We start from the raw sequence: 21992 nt of genomic DNA on the forward strand, positions 1-21992 counted from the left end.
ACATTTATGTTGTTTTGACTTTTCCTTTGAACTGGTTATGATATCTGTCTCTTTCCTTCATATTGTAGCAGTAACATACATTCTTTAATATGTCTTCATATTTGTATCTGTGTGAGAGTCATGATTTTACCTTTTTTTGAAAATTATCTTTTAACAGCTTTTCCAATTAGGTGTATCACAAATCAAAGGGAAAACAGGGAGGAAAGGCAGGAAAAAAAATTAGTGACAACTTTAGTTCACCATCAGATGTAGGAGATAAATCCATTAATTTGTTCATTACATATATGGAGCACTACCTGAGGGCTTATGACTGTGCAACGCTAATGCAAGGCAATTATTGTCTCTCTGAATTATTTTTATTAGCTAGTAAAAAATTGGATGTAGGACGAGTCCCAGAATTAGTGCCAGATCACTATTCAAGTCCTGATAGTGCCACTTATAGATTGTGGGCCAAGCAACTTACTTAATCCTCAGAGCCTCAGTTTTCTTAGCTATAAAATGGGACCGCTAATAATTTCCCGCCCAGGATTGTTAAAGGAATAAATGAGATACTGTTTGTGAAACTGCTGCTATTGTATCTCTTGCTTAGAGAATATTGTTGACTTTATATTGTATTTTGTTCTTTATTTGGAGTAAAGACATGGGAAATAGCAAGATAGTGTAAGATACCCAAACTGAGAGGCTATGAATATATAGTAGAAACAGGAGTTTGAGGCAGACATAAATTTAACTTTTAGGGTCTGTATTTAGCTGCGTGTCTTAGACCAAGTAAAATCATCCCTTTGGACCGCTACTATTTCTTCATTTGAACAAAGAGATTAAAACATTTATCTGGGAAAATTGTGATGACTGAAAACAATAAGCACTGCCCAACAGAAAGAACACATTCAATCAATGGTACCTATCAATAAGACATTTCAAAATAACTGAGCTTCTAATTATAACCATAATGTCTGATCTGCAGTAATGTATTTCACAGACAAGTTGAATCCTATGATTCCTTCTTTTGTTTTCTTTTTTTTGTTTGTTTTTTTGTTTGAGACGGAGTCTCACTCTGTTGCCCAGGCTGGAGTGCAGTGGCATGATCTTGGCTCACTGCAACCTCTGCCTCCCGGGTTCAAGTGATTCTCCTGCCTCAGACTCCTTAGTCGCTGGGTTTACAGGCACCTGCCACCACGCCTGGCTAATTTTTGTATTTTTAATAGAGACAGGGTTTCGCCATGTTGGTCAGGCTGGTCTCAAACTCCTGACCTCAGGCGATTCACCCACCTTGGTCTCCCAAAGTGCTAGGATTATAGGCGTGAGCCACCGTGTCCAGCCATGATTCCTTCTTTTTAAAGAAACCATAATAAGTCAAAATTTCTTCTTCCAACTTGGATATATTCTTTCTGAAGTGGTTAAAGACTAAAGAAATGAATCATATTCTCCAAATTAAAATGCCAAGTCTGTTTGTACATGGAGAAAAGAATGTTTGGTTGTCATCTGTAAGTGAAATCATTGGTGGAGTTTAAGGAATTAGAAGCTTCAGGAATCCAGTAAAGAAATCCACATGGTTAAGTGCTTCCTTAACATTTCTTGGAATGTGGTTTCTTTAGTCTATGACAAAGATTTAGTATTCTATTACACTGCATCTGATGTGTGATAAGTGTGTCAGGCAGTGGGGGAGAATAATAAATAAATAAATAAATAAAATAAGTAAAATCTTGATGACCACAGTTCTTTCTAAGAAAAACTTCAAATACCACTCCCCATCCCTCCATGAATAAAGGCAGAGTTAATTCGACTAAAGTTGAACACCAGACATTTAGACACCAATTCCAAAGAGTAGCCTATCATGGATAAAAAGATGACAAATAGAACAATCAGATTCTCCTTCTGAAATTCAAATTGGAAAATAGAGAAGAGTCAAAGAATTGAGAGTAGACACTCTTAGAAACATTAGAGGGCACTGAGAGGCAGAGTTAGGCACCTGAAGAATCAGAAGAAACCTAAGTCATGAAGGAGCATGAGCAATGAGCAAGTGGAACAGGGAATAGAGAAAAGTGAAACAGCATCAAGGAAACCAATAGGCCACAGCACTATGTGACAGAGACTGCTGGCTTTGTGGCTCCTTTTCCACAATGAGTTATCATCCATGGAAGGCAGCTGCCCAGCCAAGGTCAATATTTTCCAGTGGTCTTTGTATCCACAGAAATTGTGTGCTACCCCTGGGGTGGAATCTTTAGGGTGAGGGAGTGACTCCTCTTTCTTTATCCTTTCACAAAGGCTAGACACCAAAGACCTCAAGCGCTAAGAGACCAAAAAGTACCAAGAAGGAAGGAGCCTGGTTTCCTGAGTCACCATGGGAGGAACACTTCTTGACAACGTGGATATGATGCAGGATTTTTCTTGGCCCCTTTGCCAGGCTTGCAGCAAGAGCAACCCATCTATTCAACTCACCCGGGCCAAGTCTGGCTTGCACAACATCTCAGCCTGCTGCTGGGCCAGATGTGCCCCAGCTTGCCTGTGTTATATCTTGTACCCATGTTTGGCAGTTCTCAAGCTCTTGTCCCACATCCAAGAAGAATGAGGATATACCGTCAATTGAAGAGTGAGGAGGGCAGAGGATAATTTTATTGAGTGACGGAACAACTCTCAGTGGAGAGTGTACATGCGGGTGGTCTCCCACCCCCGGTAGTGGAGTGGTTTCTCTCCCAGTGTGGCTGAGTGGGTCACTCAGTGTAAGCTTTATGGGCTCATAAAGTGACTTTTATGGGCTCAGAATAAGAGAGTGTGTGCTGATTAGTTTGTGTGTACACAAAAAAGGCTAAAGCAGAGGCACGACTCAAAGGTGGGCCTGGCAGTGTGTAGAAAACCAGTTAGGAAAAGGTAGGTACATGTAAAATAGGTGAAGGGTGGGGCTTCAGTCAGAGAAAAGCACGCCAAATGGGAAGACAGGTTCTCAATCTGGTCTGTGGATTTGACTTGTAGCTTGGCTTTCAGGCTTTAAACTGTCTTTGGCTTGGAGGTAGGGTGTCACTGGAGACCCAACCCTATCTGCAGGGGCATTTGTCTGCCTCCTGCCACTATCAGATATCTGCATTGATTCTTGAGTGGAACTTCCATTGTGTTAAGTTACCCTAATTTCTACAAGGATTAGGAATAGTCTCTAAGAATAGAGAAATCACATGACTATAACCATGATAAAAATATAGAGTTATAAACCTATGCCCCTGAGGGCTCTCTACTATAAATTCTAGTTCACATGTATCCCTAAAATACATCTGTATTTATTTATTTATTTATTTATTTATTAGACAGTCTGGCTCTGTTGCCCAGGCTGGAGTGTAGTGGCATGATCTCAGCTCATTGCAACCTTCACCTCCTGGGTTCAAGTGATACTCCTACCTCAGCCTCCCAAGTAGCTGGGATTACAGGCATGAGCCACCAGGCCTGGCTATTATTATTTTTTTTTTTGTATTTTTAGAATAAACAGGGTTTTGCTATGTTGGCCAGGCTGATCTCAAACTCTTGGTCTCAAGTGATCACCTGCCTTAAGCTCCCAAAGTGCTGGGATTACAGGCATGAGCCTCTGCACCTGGCCAGTCACACTTATTTGAGGTGACACAGGACAGTCATCTCTGACCTTATATCCTAGAGAGATGAAGAGATATATAGATATATCCATATGCATGGATGCATATATGTATGTATGTAGTATATATATTAACTACATACACTATATATACACACTTATGCACTTAGAAGAGAGATTTTTTTATCTTCTATGTAAATTTAAAATTTTCTAACACGAACGTATTTTTTTTGTAACATTAGGTCCCCAGATTTCCAAAAAGTAACATGCAATATCTTGGCAATTTAGTTACTACATGAAAAGTGGGGAAAAACAAAACAAACAAACAAAAAAAAACCAAAAAAAACAACAGTCAGAATTGCCTAAACTCTCTGAAACAGAATGTTTTTCTATAGAATAGATACCTAAGAGTATAGCTGACTTTTAATGTTTTTGGAGGCAGTCATATCAGCAATATCAAAGGAGGCTTCCTGTTGTTTCTTACCATTGAAGCAGGACTGGAAATGAATCTTTTGTTGAGCTATCATTACTCCTTAATGATTTAAACAGGTCACTTTTACACTAAAATATTTCTAGAATAAAGTTGGGATAAAAAAGCATTTGCCAATAGAAAGCTCCAATCCAGTAAAGAGAAAATAGTCTCTCCATGTTAATTAGGAATTTCCAGGAACTAATTTTGTGTCGAGAGGTGTTTGGGTTCTCTCCTGTGGCTCAAAAATATGTAAAAATCTTAAAGAAAAAGAAAATGAGAAAGGAAAGAGAAATCAAAAGAGTACAACAGTGCAAAGCAATATTTTCTCTTGACACCCAAGGCCACAGGATACAGAAATAGGGGACAAGCGAGTGTCAATTTCTGTTGTGGATGTAAGGTATAATAGCAGTGTGACAACCCTAACACAAAAAAATGAACCTCACAGTCAACTTTGAGTGTCCTTCAAAAGTTAGTGAAAAATGTGGTATTATGTTGTATGTTTTTGCATGTGTGAAGAGAAGTAATAGGTTAGAAGCATAGTTAAATAAACATGATTTGTTGTAGATGATATTTCTTAGCTCTCTATATTCTAAATATTCATTCAAAGTTCTGGCACAAAGGCATGAAACATAAAAAATGTCGAGGTTGCACTGATTGCTTTATTTTATTTGCCTGTGTAATGTGAATTGAATAGCAGAATTAACAATCTCAATCCTAATCACATAGTTATCACACATTCCATATCTGTGATCTGCTCTGAGGAACTGAATTGTCCCTTTTGTAGTAAGATGTTCCTGGAATTCTTTGAGTTTCCCCAGGTGTGGACTTAAAAGGAACATGTCTCTGTACCACAGAAAACAAGATGCCTAATTTTAATGGAAAACTTTTTTTTTTTTAAAAAAAGGCAGATCTTGCTGTATTTGACAAATATGTTCTAGAAAGAAGCTCAATCTAGATGTTATGTGTAACTTTATCTTATTCCCCTTTGAGCACTACTGTTCTTACAAAGTGATCTCTCCACTGCCCGAAGTCATTACACCCTTTCCCTTTCACATTGTCCCTCTGTAAATGTCAGGCATAACTACATTTTTATTTGCAGAGATACCACTGCTATGAATGAGTAAAAATCTTCTGCTCCCCCACCTCTCTCTCTTTACCCTGTGCACATTCTACTAATATGATTTGTTGAACAAATTGTTCCATTAATCTGGGGCTGTTTGACAGAGTGAGAAAGTAAGTGCCAAAGTGAGAAGATTCACAAGAATCGGAAATCTCAGTGCCTCTTTCTCAAGGTAAATAGTTATTATATCAGGGTGTCAGACTGGTGAAATGGATGTGCTTTCATTCTCAGTTTGTAAATGTCACTTTTCCTCAGCCCATCAGGGTGACAAATGAGGTGTGGGTTACAGTAAGAGTTCATTCTTTGACAAAGTTCTTAACAGTCTATTTCGACAGAAAGCATCCAGCCTTCTTCACTTTTATAATCTAAACCCTGTCCCACTGCCAGAAACTTCCCAGTTCTCCTCTGATTGCTTTATCACAATCCTCAAAGAGAAACATCTCTGTAGCAGAATTTAAAATCTCAAATAAAAGTAAAAGTAAATAGATTAGAAAGTAATTTATAAACCATAACACAGATTTCCTGGGGGAATTTCATTTACTGGTTCTCAAGATTTTATGATCCCAGTGAAATTTATTATATTAAGGTCCTTGTTTAAATGTTCTTTCACTTTGTCTATATACATTTAACCTTGAGAGGTTTTCCTTCTTTCTTTTTTTTTCTTTTCCCCACAGCTTTGATTTTATTTTCTTAGAGACAGGGTTTCACTCTGTTGCCCAGGCTGGAGTGCAGTAGTGTGATCCTGGCTCCTGCATTCTCGACTTCCCAGGCTTAAGCAGTCCTCCTGCCACAGCCTCCTGAGTAGCTGGGACTGCAAGTGCAGGCCACCACATCTGGCTTATTTTTATTTTTTATTTTTTTGTAGAGCCAGTGGTCTAGCTATGTTGCCCAGGATGGTCCCAAATCCTGGCCTAAGCATTCCTTTCTTCTTGGCCTTTCAAAGTGCTGGTGAGAGGTGAAGCCAGCTGGACTTCTGGGTCAGGTGGGGACTTGGAGAACTTTTCTGTCTTACAATAGGATGGTAAAATGCACCAATTGGCACTCTGTAGCTAGGATTGTAAAACGCACCGATCAGTGCTCTGTAGCTAGCTAGAGGTTTGTAAAATGTGCCAATCAGCACTCTGTAAAAACACACCAATCAGCGCTCTCTGACTAGCTGGAGATTTGTAAAATGGACCAATCAGCACCCTGTAAAATGGACCAATCGGTGCTCTGTAAAATGTGCCAATCAGCAGTCTGTAAAATGGACCAATCAGCAGGACATGGGCTGGGAAATTAAGAGAATAAAAGCTGGCCACCCCAGCCAGCAGTGACAACCAGCTCAGGTCCCTTCAAAGCTGTGGAAGCTTTGTTCTTTTGCTCTTCACAATAAATCTTGCTGCTGCTCACTCTTTGGGTCTGCACCACCTTTAAGAGCTGTAACACTCACTGCGAAGGACTGCAGCTTCATTCCTGAAGTCAGAGAGACCACGAACCCACCAGAAGGAACAAACTGCAGACACACTGGGATTATGGGCATGAGTCACTGTGCCCAGCCTACAGTCTTTTAATGCTGGTTAATTAATAAGAATATCATATATAAAAATAATTCAAGTAAACAAATTGCTATAACAGTAAATGAATGAGTGAATGAATGGCTGAGGGAAAGACAATCTGAATCTTTATGCATCTGACTAAAATATTTTCTCCAAAAATATGCTATTTTGATTAATATAAGAAATATAATATTTGAACAGGCATGAGATAGGTTGGTTCTATAAGTAAAGGAATCTTAAGATAATATGCAAAAATTTTCAGGAAAAAATTCAAAATGACCAAACATAATGTGATGAAAAGACCAATATGGTGTGAAGGTTGATCTTTTGCCCCAGGAATCACATTCATTTGTCTTGAGGGCAATTAGAATTAAAATTACTATTATTTTTTGAGAAGGAGTCTTGCTCTGTCTCCCAGACTGGAGTGCAGTAGTGTTATCTCGGCTCACTGCAACATTTGCCTCCCAGATTCAAGCGATTCTCCTGCCTTAGACTCTCAAGTACCTGGGATTACAGGCAGCCGCCACCATGCCCAGCAAAGTTTTGTATTTTTAGTAGATACGGGGTTTCACCATGTTGGCCAGGCTGGTCTTGAACTCCTGACCTCAAGTGATCCGCCTGCCTCAGCCTCCCAAAGTGCTGAGATTACAGGCATGAGCCACTGCACCTGACCTAAAATTATTTTAATTGCCACCATCACTGCAAAGACTTTATCAACTAATTTGATGCACAACACTTTTGTAATTAGTCACAATCACAATACTTGATTATTGACTGACCTTGGTCTACCTCATTCCATACTATTTGCCCTCTCATCTTTGTCACTGTATCATTTAAACTCCCTGTGCCTTGATTGCACCTGTGAAATGGGTATAATATCAAAGATTAACCTTGTCTATTTTTCTCACAAGACAGTCGTGAGGATCCAATGAAGTCATGGAACATATCCTCTGAAATGCTATGGAAAATAGTATTCATTTACATATATCAATTTTTCTGGGGAAAAGAATAGATTTTTAAAGAAGTTCGGGAACCCCTAAAAGGTAAAGAACTACTGATTTTAAGATTGGCAAATAAGGGGAGGAAACACTAAGAAGATCATAGGAGAGGCTGGGCGTGGTGTTTCACACCTGTAATCCTAGCACTTTGGGAGGCTGAGGCAGGCAGATCATTCTGTCAGGAATTCGGAACCAGCCTGGCCAATATGGTGAAACCTTGTCTCTACTAAAAATAAATTATCCAGGTGTGGTGGCAGGCAACTGTAGTCCCAGCTACTAGGGAGGCTGAGGTGGGAGAATCACTTGAACCCGGAAGTGGAAGTTACAGTGAGCTGAGATGGTACCATTGCACTCCAGCCTGGGCGACAGTGTGAGACTCCATCTCAAAATAAATAAATACATACATAAATACATAAATAAATAAAAATTTTTAAAAAAAGGAACATAGGAGAACAATCAGGCATACTAGAAGCCAAGAAAGAGGACAGATGTATTGATCAACCATGTCAACTTCAGAGAGAGTAAACAGGTCCGTTGGATTGAGAAACTAAGGAAAAAGAAGATGAAAACTGTCAGACAGTCCTAAGACTCCAGTGAAGATTTTTGACGCATGATGTGAAGGTTAGTGAAGGACCAGCAGACCACTATGAGAGAGCTTTAAGAAGGAGGGATGGACGGGAAGCACAACACACTCAGAGTGGCATTAGCTGAAGAGCGTGATGATGTTGTCTTGTATCATCAAGCCTTGGATGGTGTGCATGCTGAGATGGTGAGCCAGAGGTAAGCCTGTGGCCACAACGACACAGGGGATAAAAACACAGAGAAGGTGGTTTCCCTGCCCCTTTTCCATGGGTCCTCTAACCAAATTTCTTGGCTATAGGTGCTTTCAAAACTCATTCATCCTCAATTTTAAAATAAGAATCAAAAATAAGTAATCATATAGGGAAGTTTTAATAAATTCCACCAAATTGCAATTGATAACTTCTGTTCACTCAAAGACACCGTGAAGAATGAAGAGACAAGCCACAAACAGTCGAGAGCTATCCTGAATACACAAAATCCAGAAGGTCTATTATCTGGAATATATTTAAAAATTCTACAAATCAATAACAGACTAATATAGAGAAAGAAGGTCTTTCTCAGCCTGCTTAGAGTCCCTGACTGGATCTGAAAATAAAACCAACAGAGAACAAGAAAAAAGTGCATATAAATTTATTTAATAAGTGTACCTGATATGAGAAACTTCGTAAGGAAAGGAAGACCCAAGAAACAGAGAAATCTGTGTATTTGATGAAGAAGTGGATAGTTGTGGAGAAATATGATTTGACAAAGGGGGTATGAGCTAATGGTAATAAACTAGGGGAATTTAGCAAGGCTTGTTTGTTCAGATTCTTCTCTGGGTCTCTGTGTCTTCTGAGATAAGGACATTCCTTTCCTTGGGGCACAGAGAGAACCCCTCTGGAATGAGTTTTATGACATACTTCAGGGGAAGGTCAACAAGGTTTTATGGCCTGTTTCAGGAGAAAAGATGAACGAAGGTCAGAGAGACCTTCCTGATTCTGTGGGTTTTCTCAATTTCCTTAAACTTAAAACATTCTGTATGCCAAGATGCCATTTTTTTGGGATAGTGTGTTCTGAGCCCCGTCACTGCCCAAGAAAAACACGACAAGAGTCTTCAAATAGGCACATCCTAAAACAGAAAATCCAAATGACCAAACTGTGCTTGATATCACTAGCATTCAGAAAAATAAACATGAAAATCACAATTAAAAATTAGAAAAATGCAAATTAGAAACACTGACAAAGATTAAAACCGTTTGTTGTCAATCCCAAGTACTGCTGAAGATGTGGGACATTGGGAACTCCAATACTGAGAGTGGAAACAATTACTACTTTGTCAGAAAATAGTGTTTGGTAAAGCGAACAGTTGACTCAGCAATTCTACTCCAAACTATGTACCCCCGATATATTTGCACACGAGCCCCAGTGTACATATAAAAACGTTCCTAGTAACATTTTTGTAAAAGCAAAACCTTTTAAAACTACCTAAAATCACATTATAGAATAGATGGAGAACTATTGGTCGATTCCGTCAGTAGAATGCTATACAGCAATGAAAATAAATTAAGTGTAGATACAGACGACTGTTGGAAAAAAAAATCCAATTCTCATTCCAGTTATGTAAATTTCAAATAAAAGAAGCAGGAAAACAAAACCACTATTGTTTGAGGATCTAAACAAGAGATTAGCAAACTACGGTCCACAGAGTTGTTTTCAAAAAATGAGGAAAAAAAGACACACAAAGAAAATGAGACAGAAACCATATGCAGTCCTTAAAGTCTAAAATATTTACTATCTGATCCTTTTCAGAAAACGTTTACTGACTGCTGACCTGAACTGTAAAGAAAAGGAAGGAAGGTATCACACTAGGCAGGGGATTGGTATGTCCTGGGGAGGAATGGGACTGTGTTAGGGAAGGCTTCTGGGATATTAGCAATGTCTTATTTCTCTAGCCAGATAATAGTTACTTGGGTGATTTTTTAATAATATTTTTTACACAAATATCCGCACCTGTACATTTAACTTACACATTTCATGTGTCTTCTATTTGTATGGTATACCTAACATTTAGGGAAAAAATACACCCTTTACACATAGGCTTGTACCCAGATCTCTATCACAAGGCTATGTGAATTCAATGGGAGTAGTGATCAAAAGGTCTTATACCAAAGTAGGTGGTACTGGGACCCAGGACATAGGAGTAAATATTTACTCCAGGCTATCTGAAACAGCATAGCCAGAAGTAAGGATTTTATCATAGGAAGGGAACAAAAGAAAAAGTACTTCATCAAGGATGAAAGCTAAGCTTAGACCATAAATGAGGCAACAAGTAGTCATATCAGAAGAAATTTCGAATGTAGCTCCCAAAGTGATTTGGATTGGGCAGTTCTGGACTAATCCCAGAATGGTGAGATTATATTGGAAAGCAGCTAGTATGATGCTCCACCTCTCATACAGTTGGTCAGGTAGGGCAGGTCAGAGTAGAATTCAAATGTCAGTGTAAGTAACATGTAAAGATTTGAGCTCTGCTTATAGACCAATGGCTTCCTTCAAATAACCAGAGAGTGATCTTAGCTCTAATTAACCTCTGTGGACATTGTCCATAGGCAAGTCCATCTGATTTACAGTACTCTAAAATTCCATGTTACAGATTCTTTCTCTTGACTTTTGTTCACAGTCATTATCTAAGAGAAGCAAAAGCAGTTTTATAACAGGATACTTTCGCACTTTGCCAGAAGCCTGATCTGGAGAGGAAAATCTGCTGTAACTGTGCAGGTAGATTCTGTGGATATACTTTGGCAGCAAGGAATTAGTACTAGCTGTGGTGAAATAATATCCCTCAGAAAGTTAGTAATCACTGACTTATTCAACCCATATTTTAAGGTTATCAAAAGTCAGTAATGTAAACTTCTGAGTGATTCTAAATATTTTTGCTTGGTCTTGGCCATGTAAGTATTTTTTTTTTTTTTTCGTCCTTCTATCTTTCTTTTTTTTTTTTTAATTTATTTATTATTATTATACTGTAAGTTGTAGGGTACATGTGCATAACGTGCAGGTTTGTTATATATGTATACTTGTGCCTTGTTGGTGTGCTGCACCCATCAACTCGTCATTTACATCAGGTATAACTCCCAATGCAATCCCTCCCCCCTCCTCCCTCCCCATGATAGGCCCCGGTGTGTGATGTTCCCCTTCCTGAGTCCAAGTGATCTCATTGTTCAGTTCCCACCTATGAGTGAGAACATGCGGTGTTTGGTTTTCTGTTCTTGTGATAGTTTGCTAAGAATGATGGATTCCAGCTGCATCCATGTCCCTACAAAGGACACAAACTCATCCTTTTTGATGGCTGCATAGTATTCCATGGTGTATATGTGCCACATTTTCTTAATCCAATCTGTCACTGATGGACATTTGGGTTGATTCCAAGTCTTTGTTATTGTGAATAGTGCTGCAATGAACATACGTGTGCATGTGTCTTTATAGCAGCATAATTTATAATCCTTTGGGTATATACCCAGTAATGGGATGGCTGGGTCATATGGTACATCTAGTTCTAGATCCTTGAGGAATCGCCATACTGTTTTCCATAATGGTTGAACTAGTTTACAATCCCACCAACAGTGTAAAAGTGTTCCTATTTCTCCACATCCTCTCCAGCACCTGTTGTTTCCTGACTTTTTAATGATCGCCATTCTAACTGGTGTGAGATGGTATCTCGTTGTGGTTTTGATTTGCATTTCTCTGATGGCCAGTGATGATGAGCATTTTTTCATGTGTTTGTTGGCTGTATGAATGTCTTCTTTTGAGAAATGTCTATTCATATCCTTTGCCCACTTTTTGATGGGGTTGTTTGTTTTTTTCTTGTAAATTTGTTTGAGTTCTTTGTAGGTTCTGGATATTAGCCCTTTGTCAGATGAGTAGATTGCAAAAATGTTCTCCCATTCTGTAGGTTGCCTGTTCACTCTGATGGTAGTTTCTTTTGCTGTGCAGAAGCTCTTTAGTTTAATGAGATCCCATTTGTCAATTTTGGCTTTTGCTGCCGTTGCTTTTGGTGTTTTAGACATGAAGTCTTTGCCCATGCCTATGTCCTGAATGGTACTACCTAGGTTTTCCTCTAGGATTTTTATGGTATTAGGTCTAACATTTAAGTCTCTAATCCATCTTGAATTAATTTTCGTATAAGGAGTAAGGAAAGGATCCAGTTTCAGCTTTCTACTTATGGCTAGCCAATTTTCCCAGCACCATTTATTAAATAGGGAATCCTTTCCCCATTTCTTGTTTCTCTCAGGTTTGTCAAAGATCAGATGGCTGTAGATGTGTGGTATTATTTCTGAGGACTCTGTTCTGTTCCATTGGTCTATATCTCTGTTTTGGTACCAGTACCATGCTGTTTTGGTTACTGTAGCCTTGTAATATAGTTTGAAGTCAGGTAGCGTGATGTCTCCAGCTTTGTTCTTTTGACTTAGGATTGTCTTGGAGATGCGGGCTCTTTTTTGGTTCCATATGAACTTTAAAGCAGTTTTTTCCAATTCTGTGAAGAAACTCATTGGTAGCTTGATGGGGATGGCATTGAATCTATAAATTACCTTGGGCAGTATGGCCATTTTCACGATATTGATTCTTCCTATCCATGAGCATGGTATGTTCTTCCATTTGTTTGTGTCCTCTTTTATTTCACTGAGCAGTGGTTTGTAGTTCTCCTTGAAGAGGTCCTTTACATCCCTTGTAAGTTGGATTCCTAGGTATTTGATTCTCTTTGAAGCAATTGTGAATGGAAGTTCATTCCTGATTTGGCTCTCTGTTTGTCTGTTACTGGTGTATAAGAATGCTTGTGCTTTTTGCACATTAATTTTGTATCCTGAGACTTTGCTGAAGTTGCTTATCAGCTTAAGGAGATTTTGGGCCGAGACAATGGGGTTTTCTAAATATACAATCATGTCATCTGCAAACAGGGACAATTTGACTTCTTCTTTTCCTAACTGAATACCCTTGATTTCTTTCTCTTGCCTGATTGCCCTAGCCAGAACTTCCAACACTATGTTGAATAGGAGTGGTGAGAGAGGGCATCCCTGTCTTGTGCCAGTTTTCAAAGGGAATTTTTCCAGTTTTTGCCCATTCAGTATGATATTGGCTGTGGGTTTGTCATAAATAGCTCTTATTATTTTGAGGTACGTTCCATCAATACCGAATTTATTGAGCGTTTTTAGCATGAAGGGCTGTTGAATTTTGTCAAAAGCCTTTTCTGCATCTATTGAAATAATCATGTGGTTCTTGTCTTTGGTTCTGTTTATATGCTGGATTATGTTTATTGATTTGCGAATGTTGAACCAACCTTGCATCCCAGGGATGAAGCCCACTTGATCATGGTGGATAAGCTTTTTGATGTGTTGCTGAATCCGGTTTGCCAGTATTTTATTGAGGATTTTTGCATCGATGTTCATCAGGGATATTGGTCTAAAATTCTCTTTTTTTGTTGTATCTCTGCCAGGCTTTGGTATCAGGATGATGTTGGCCTCATAAAATGAGTTAGGGAGGATTCCCTCTTTTTCTATTGATTGGAATAGTTTCAGAAGGAATGGCACCAACTCCTCCTTGTACCTCTGGTAGAATTCAGCTGTGAATCCATCTGGTCCTGGACTTTTTTTGGTTGGTAGGCTATTAATTTTTGCCTCAATTTCAGAGCCTGCTATTGGTCTATTCAGGGATTCAACCATGTAAGTATTTTTAAACTCTTAGAATATTAAGGAAGCATGCTGAAAGATAGGGAAAACAGCTCCATCAGGCTTCATGAGGTAATAATTCCATCCCAATTTTTTTGATAACAGATTTTATTCACATTATCTTATGTTTCCAAAAAACCTATAAAACAGGCAGGACAGATAGTATGTTTCCTGCTTTATGAATGAAAAACTGCTACCCAGAGAGTCTAAATGATTTATCCAAAATCGCAAGGATATGTTAGGAGCCCTAATTCTGAAATTCGGACTTTCTGATGCTAAGTCCAATACGCTGTCAAGGATACTGAACTGGGAAAGTTTCCCTTGTCCTCCTCACAGGGCATGCGATGGGGCTGTGACTCGCTTCTTCAGTGCTCCACTACTCAAACCTCTAGGGGAACATACAGATGAACAGACTGTGGGGTTCTGACCCCACGGCAGTGTCTAGGGGTGAATATTTGCAGCTCCTGAAGCCCCAGTGGGCATGTGTTACAGCGTGCTCTTTTCGTTTGCCATCTATAGGTGGCTTGTGTTAACCAGCTCAATTAGACCCTCTACCTTGTCGCAAGGACAGAGGGCTTTCTGTATCCAGGGGTTTCTTGCCTTGGTGTACCTGAAGAATCAGATTACATTTGAAGTGCAAGGTTTCATTGAGTGGAAGCAGCTCTCAGCTGATGGGGGAGCCAGAAGGGAGATGGTTTCCCCTTGGAGATGGGGCCACTTGGTGGCCTGACTCTTCTCCAACTGCTCTGGCCAAACTCTGGTCATTCCACCATTCAATGGCCTGCTAGCCTGCTGGTGCTTGTTGGCATGTTCTTCCATGGTCATGCTCTTGACAACCAGCCGTTTGTGTCTTCTGTCGATGTATTTCTCTCACCATCCAGCAGCTTCTATCTCCGCCTTGCTAGGGTCTTGGGTTTTTATAGGCCCAGGGTGGGGGCATGGTGGGCTAGGGTGGTCTTGGAAAATGCAACATTTGGGCAGGAAGGCAAAAGTGCCTGTCCCCACCTCAAGGTCCATGGGGGTAGAGCCCTACCCAGGGACAATGCCCTTCTCTACCCAGCACTTCCCTTCCCCACTTCTGCATCATTTAAAGGGACCACACTGTTACCTTCCCAGCACTCCTGTATCAAATACCATTCTACTTCTGGGGCATCTTGTCAGGGTGTGTTAGCCCATTCTTCCACTGCTATAAAGAAATCCCTGAGGCTGGGTGATTTATAAGGAAAAGAGGTTTAATTGGCTCACAGTTCTGCAGGCTGTACAGGAAGCATGTCAATATCTGCTTGGTTTCTGCGGTGGCTTCGGGAAAGTTACAATCACGGCGGAAGACAAAGGGGAGCAGGCATATCATATGGCAAGAGAAAGAGAGGGAGGAGGTGCCACACACTTTTAGATGACCAGATCTTACAAGAGCACACTCACTATTGCAAGGATAGTACCAAGGGGATGGTACTAAACAATTCATGAGAAACTGTCTGCATGATCCAATCAACTCCCAGGCCCCACTTTTAACACTGAGGATTATATTTCAAAGAGATTTGAATGAGAACATAGATCCAAACCATATGACAGGGTAACAGTGAAAAATAAATGCTACTTGCAAGAAAATTTCCATTCAGCATGTTCACCTGGAGTAATTTATTGTACATGGACCCTGGAACATAAAACAGTGTGATGGAAGACCAATACGTTTGAGTATGAGCAGCCATGGAAGTAACAAGAGTGAAGAAGGCAATGACTGTATATGCTAGGCCAGTGTAGGCAGCGCGTACGTGAGGAGTAGAAGGTAGTGAGCTGCAGGTGAACCATGATACTTCCTGAAATAAGAGACAGATATAAAAAGACTGGGAAGATAAAGGGTGCACCAGGAGTGAGGCTGTCAAAGATAAACCTTGTCTCCTTAACAGATTATCTGTGGCCAGGGCCTATAAGGAAGGAGTCTTAATATACCTTTCTCAAAGCTTACTTATTGCTATTTTTGACACAGATTTCTTTTGGTGCCACTTCACCAGCTGGAAAATCTTCATGGTTGGTGGTGCCTTTGCCAGGGCTTCACTGGCTTTGCACATTGGATTCGCTTTGCCTGCTCAGCCCAACAGGCTGAGTGTGCTCAGCTAGCTCTACCAGCCCAGATCCTGCACCTGCTGTGCCTCTGCACTCAGCCTGCGGCTGGTCCGGGCATGCCGCAAGTAGCTTCTGTGCCGGGTGCTGATGTCCAGATGAGGGGATTTGGCAGTGCCCAAAAACTTGGAGATGCCAGCAACCGTGGAGCCCCTAGGGGTGTTACAGCTTTTGCTTGGAGAGTCCCGAGGTCTGAGCCCCAAGAAAGTGTTACAGTTCTTGTTCATTCCTGCCGCCAACAGCTCAGTGAATAGGGTCTTGTTACAGCTCATTCCCGCTGCCCACAGCTCGCCAAGTTCTGGGTTCTTGTCCTGTGACTAAGAAGAATAAGTTACAGAGACACAAGAGAGTGAGTCGGGCAGAGAAGAATTTTATTGAGTGGCAGAAGGAAAGCTCTCAGCAAAGAGGGGACCCAAGAGTGGGTAGCCCTCTGTGTCAGAGGGGACCTGAAAGTGGGTAGCCTCATGTTTAACCGAGTCCAGGGTTTTCATGGACTCAGAATAGGGGAGTGTATGCTGATTGGTCCATAGATGGGCCTGCAAAAATCACCTTTTGATTGGTTAAAAGGCATCAAGGAAGTTTTCACTCCAGTCATGGACTCTACCCGGAACTGGCAGCTTGGTTATCAGGCTTGAGGCTATCTTTGGCTTGAAGGTCGGGTTTCACTGAGGAACCGTCCCTGTCTGTCTAGGAATTTGTTTGCCTCCTTTCACTAACATTTTCACAAGGGAAAAATGCACCACTGCATTCAGGAATACAAATGTTTAAGTTAGAATTCCTGGAACTGTTTTAAAGGATTCTTACATGTGGAAACCACTTTTCACTTTACTATATAGTTTTTCTGTTACTTCTATCTGTGTTCTTAGAAGTTTCAGTTGAGAAAATAACAAGCTGGAAAATAACAAGTTGGAAAATAACAAGCTGAATAAGACAAACCACCCAATGGAAAGCTATTTGGTACATAAGATTAGTATGCTTAGTGTATAAAGAGAGCTCTTTTAAATCAAAAATTAAAGAAGAAATACCCATGAGAAAAATGTATAAAGAGTGTGAATATCAATTCTCAAAAGAATGCAAATGGCTACAATAAGTACATAAAATAATATTTGCCTTCACTAGTGATCAAAGAGATTCAAATTAATAAAAGATCATTTTTATTTTTTAATTTTAAAATATTTAATGACATTTCCTGGTGTTATAGAAGATATAGGGGAAATATTATTACGTATTACTGTCGGAAGGTAATTGGTATGGTTTTTTGGAGAGCAGTTAGGTAATATGTATCAAAAGCCTTAAAAATATTCATATTTTGACTCGTTAATTCCCACTTCTAGAAGGAAAAGGTAAATAAAAAATGATTAACTCCTTTTATGAAGCCAGCACTATCTTGTTTATAAAACCAGATAGACATTGCCAGACAAGACAATTAGAGATCAATATCCTTCACCAATACAGAATTTTAAACCTTTAACAAAATATTTGCAAATCAAATTCAGCGATATATAAAAACTTCTATCAGTACTCAATGAAATTTGTTCCATGGCCACAAGCTTAGTTTGGCATTCAAGAATAAATCAATGTAATTCTCCCTACTAACAGAATAAAGAAAGAAAAAATAAAGATTATCTCAATAGACGTAGAAAAAGCAAAATTCAATGTTCATTTATGATAAGGAATCTCCACACACTAGAGATAGGAGGAAACTTCCTCAAGCTAATAAAGAACTTGTATAGTAAACCTATACTTACTATCCTACTTTACTTTCAAAGATATAGTAGTTTCTCCTTAAGATGGGAACAAAGCACAGATAACACTTCTCACCATTCACATTCAACATTGTATTGGAAGTCTTGCCAATGCAATAAATTAATTGAAGAAATAAAAGGCATATGTATTGAAATCAAACCATCTCTATTTTTAGAAGATAATAAGATCTTCTAAATCCCAAGTAATTAAAAAGAAGAAAGAAAGGAAGGAAGGAAGAATGGAATAAAGGAAGGAAGGGAGGGAATGAGAGAGGGAAGGAAGAAAACTTTTGCTCTTCAAAAGACAACATTAAGAAAATGTAAAGTCAAGCCACTAACTTAGGGAAAATATTTACAGTTTGTATCCAGAATACTTAAATAACTCTTGAGTCTTAGTAAGACAAACCACCCAAAGAAGTGTGGGGCAAAAGGTTCAGGAAAAAATAGAAATAGCCAACAAGAAAATGAAAAATGCTCAACATCACTAGTCACCAGGGAAAAAAACTGGAAACCAGAGTGAAGAACAATTCCACACTCAATAGAATAGCCAAAATTGAAAAGATTGACAACATCAAGTGTTGAGAATGTGGAACTTCTGGAACTCTTATTTACTGACAGAAGTGAAATGGTACATCTATTTTGGAAAACATTTTGGCAGTTTTCTACAAAGGTTAATATATGCTTAACATATGACCCAGAAATTCCACTTCCAGATATTAACCCCCCAAAAATAAAAATATAGATATGCAAAAAGAATCTGAATGCAAATGTTTGTAACAGTTTTATTTATAGTGTTCATACTGGAAATGACCCAAGAATGTATAAATACTTGTGATATATTCATCCAGTGAAATGCTACTTTGCACCTACAATGAAGAAACTACTAATATACACAACAACATGAATGAATCTCAGATATATCCTTCTCCAGCCTGGGCAACATAGCAAAAATCCCTTCTCTACAAAAAAATTAAAAATTAGCCAGGCATGGTGGCTAATTTTTAAATTAGTAACATTTAAAAATTTTACACACCTATAGTACCAGCTACTTGGGAGGCTGAGATGGGAGGATCACTTGGGCCCAGGGGTTCAAGGCTGCAGTGAGCTAGTATTGTGCCACTGCACTCTAGCCTGAGTGACAGAGACATTGTCTCAAAATATATATACATATATTTTGAGTAAAAGACATCACATAAGAAAAACGACATACTGTGTGACCTTATTTATATAATATATAAAATAGTAAAAGCTAATCAATAGTGATAGAAAGATCAGTGTTTGTCTGGGGGCACTTTATTGTACATAAAATATATTTCAAAAATATCTGACTTTCAGGCCAGGCACGGTGGCTTATGCCTGTAATCCCAGCTCTTTGGGAGGCCAAGGTACACAGATCATTTGAGGTCAGGAGTTTGAGATCAGCCTGGCCAACATAGTGAAACTCCTTCTCTACTAAAAATACAAAAATTAGCTGGGCGTGGTGGTGGGTGCCTGTAATCTCAGCTACTCTTGAGACTGAGGCAGGAGAATCACCTGAACCTGGGAGGCGGAGGTTGCAGTGAGCTGAGATTGCGCCACTGCACTCCAGCCTGGGCAACAGAGCAAGACTCCATCTCAAAAACAAAACAAAGCAAAATAAATAAATAAAAGTAAAGTTTAGAGAGTGATTGGATGTGGAGGATGAGGGTGATGGAGTCTTGGGTGACTAATGTCATCATTGTAGCATTGATTTGCCACTACAATGGGAATATAGGAGAAGAAGCAGGTTGAAGGGTAGGAGCAAGAGGATGAGTGCAGTTTTGGACTTGGCAAGTTTCAGGTAGCAGGATATTCAAATAGATACATTGAGTAGGCTGTCTAATACACCTGCCCATTGTTCAAAATCTGAGAAAGAGATAAATGTGGGAGTCACAGGCATATCAATGATATCGAAATTTCCCATGAAGAATGTGTACCTCACCAAGAAGTTCTTGAGAAGTTTAAACTTTGAAAAGTAATCAGCGAAACAGGAGTGAAATATGGGTAGAATGCTCCTTTTGATTCCAGAACTCCATTTCTTACAAATTGGGTACTTAATAATTGTTTGCCAAACAAATAAATAATAAACCTATGAAGTCAGGTCCTTTCACTATTTTACGTGTGGAGAAATAGTTATTCTGATAAAAGACAGAGTTAAAGTTGATTCTCTTTGTGCATTTTCTTTTTGAGGCTATTTCAATCATTCTTACTTTGCTTCACTCAGCAAGCCAGAGAGAAACTGGGCTTATACAATTGGTGACAAAAGATAAATAAGACACAAATGTTGTCCTTAAGGAGCTTATGTTTTGATTGAGAAGAAAGACACACAAACACACAAATGGAAGTCAAGGTTTCAAGCATGGTGAATGTGCAAAGAGATGTGGAGGGCACATAAAAGGGAGTTGTCATTTCTTGATAGGGATGAGATAAGGCTTCAGGGATAAAGTCCAGTTGAAAGATGAACAGACATTTTTCCAGGGGCATAGGGATAGCAGTGGAATTTTAGACAGCAGGAACAGGCTAAGCAAAGCCATGAGGCACTTTTTTTTTTTTTTTTCTTGACAAGATCTCGCTCAGTTGTCCAGGCTGGAGTGCAGTGGCAAGTCAGGACTCACTGCAGCTTAGACTTCCCAGGCTCAAGAGATCCTCCTGCCTCAGCCCTTCCAAGTAGCTGGGATTACAAGCATGTGACACCATGCCCAGCTAATTTTTTGAATTTTAGTAAAGATGAGGTCTCACTATGTTGCTCAGGCTGGTCTTGAACTCCTGAACTCAAGCCATCCTCCCACCTCGGTATCTCAAAGTGCTGGGATTATAGGCATGAGCCACCACACCTGCCTAGGCATGACATATTAAGGCACATTCAGGGAAAAGAAAAGAGATTGGGGGTGTGGGGGAGGCTGAAGCATCATGAGTGGAGTATTCTCCAGTTGACTTATGGGGTAAAGATGCCTCAAATGAAGCATACTCCACTCAGGGCTGGAGTATGCTAGAAAGACAGTGAAAGAACAGATGTCAGAGTGTATATAATTCTTAGGTAAGCATAAAACACCCAGTATTGTAAGATATATTCATTCTTTCTCATTGCTAAGGTCTCCCTTGCAAGGGGCTCCCAGCTGTTAGGGAAGGGGCTAAGATCATAAATATAACAGACATATTTAGAAAAATGTTAAATTTCAAACCTCTCAGTCTTCTGGGCACTTTTATACAATCTTAACTCATCCTCTCCATGCATTTCACTGAGTTTTGAGTGATTGACAGGAAATAAAGGCAAAAGAAGCAGCTATTTCTTTACACTTGGTTGGATTGTTGAGACATTTAAAAATGTCTAAATTAAGTAGCAACTGTTGAATGATTGGGGAGAAAAACTCAAACAGTCTGGCCAAAAGAATTCAGAAAGCAAACAGATGGAACCATTTATTGAGAATTTCAGTAATGTTTTTACCCTACTAGACAGCAACATTTACAATTTTTATTCCCTTAAAAATTAGCCATGGTTAACTGGTTTGCTATGACTATTTCTGGTTGCTTTAAAACTGAAAATAATCAAAGATGCCAACTTGTGTTTTAAAATTATGTTTTATAATTACGGTTTAGAAAGGACTTTTGCACAGAGTATTTTATTTCTTCCATGCAAAGGAAATAAGGTAAGAATTATTATGCCCATTCTGAAGATTAAAAAAAAAAAAAAAAGTCTCACAGAGTTGAAATAAATTGTCAACAATTGGAAGGCGATTAATGATAGACCTTCCAGTCTAGAAGGTGGGTCTCCCGGCACAGTCTGCTTGGCTCTGAGTGTTTTGGTTCTTCATTCTAAACGAGTAGGGAACAAGTAACTATATTCAAAACAGAGTATTGCCGTTGATAGACAATACTATGATGAAATAGACCCCCAGAGCAAGAGGCCGAGGGATACTGAAAACAGAATGGCAAACACCATCTTTAAAAAAAAAAAAAAGTGAGCCGAGCACTGTGGCTCATGCCCGTAATTCAAGCACTTTGGGAGGCCGAGGCGGGTGGATCACTTGAGGCCGGGAATTTGAGACCAGCCTGGCCAACATGGTGAAAACCTGTCTCTACTGAAAATACAAAGAATTAGTCGGGTGGGGGTGGTGGGCACCTGTAATC

The 21992-nt window shown here is 39.5% G+C and overlaps 1 long non-coding RNA gene across 1 annotated transcript in view; it reads left to right on the forward strand.

Moving 5' to 3' along the window:
• The first annotated feature begins 1273 nt into the window (after positions 1-1273).
• Positions 1274-21992, forward strand: part of LOC110743721 — a 33426-nt gene continuing 12707 nt past the window's right edge. Inside the window, exons 1-2 of the long non-coding RNA XR_002523210.1 lie at positions 1274-2868; positions 7613-7744. This is a non-coding gene — a long non-coding RNA (uncharacterized LOC110743721). The remainder of the gene's footprint in view (positions 2869-7612; positions 7745-21992) is intronic.

Source organism: Papio anubis, chromosome 7 (genome assembly GCF_008728515.1).
Source record: "Papio anubis isolate 15944 chromosome 7, Panubis1.0, whole genome shotgun sequence".
NCBI lineage: Eukaryota > Metazoa > Chordata > Mammalia > Primates > Cercopithecidae > Papio > Papio anubis.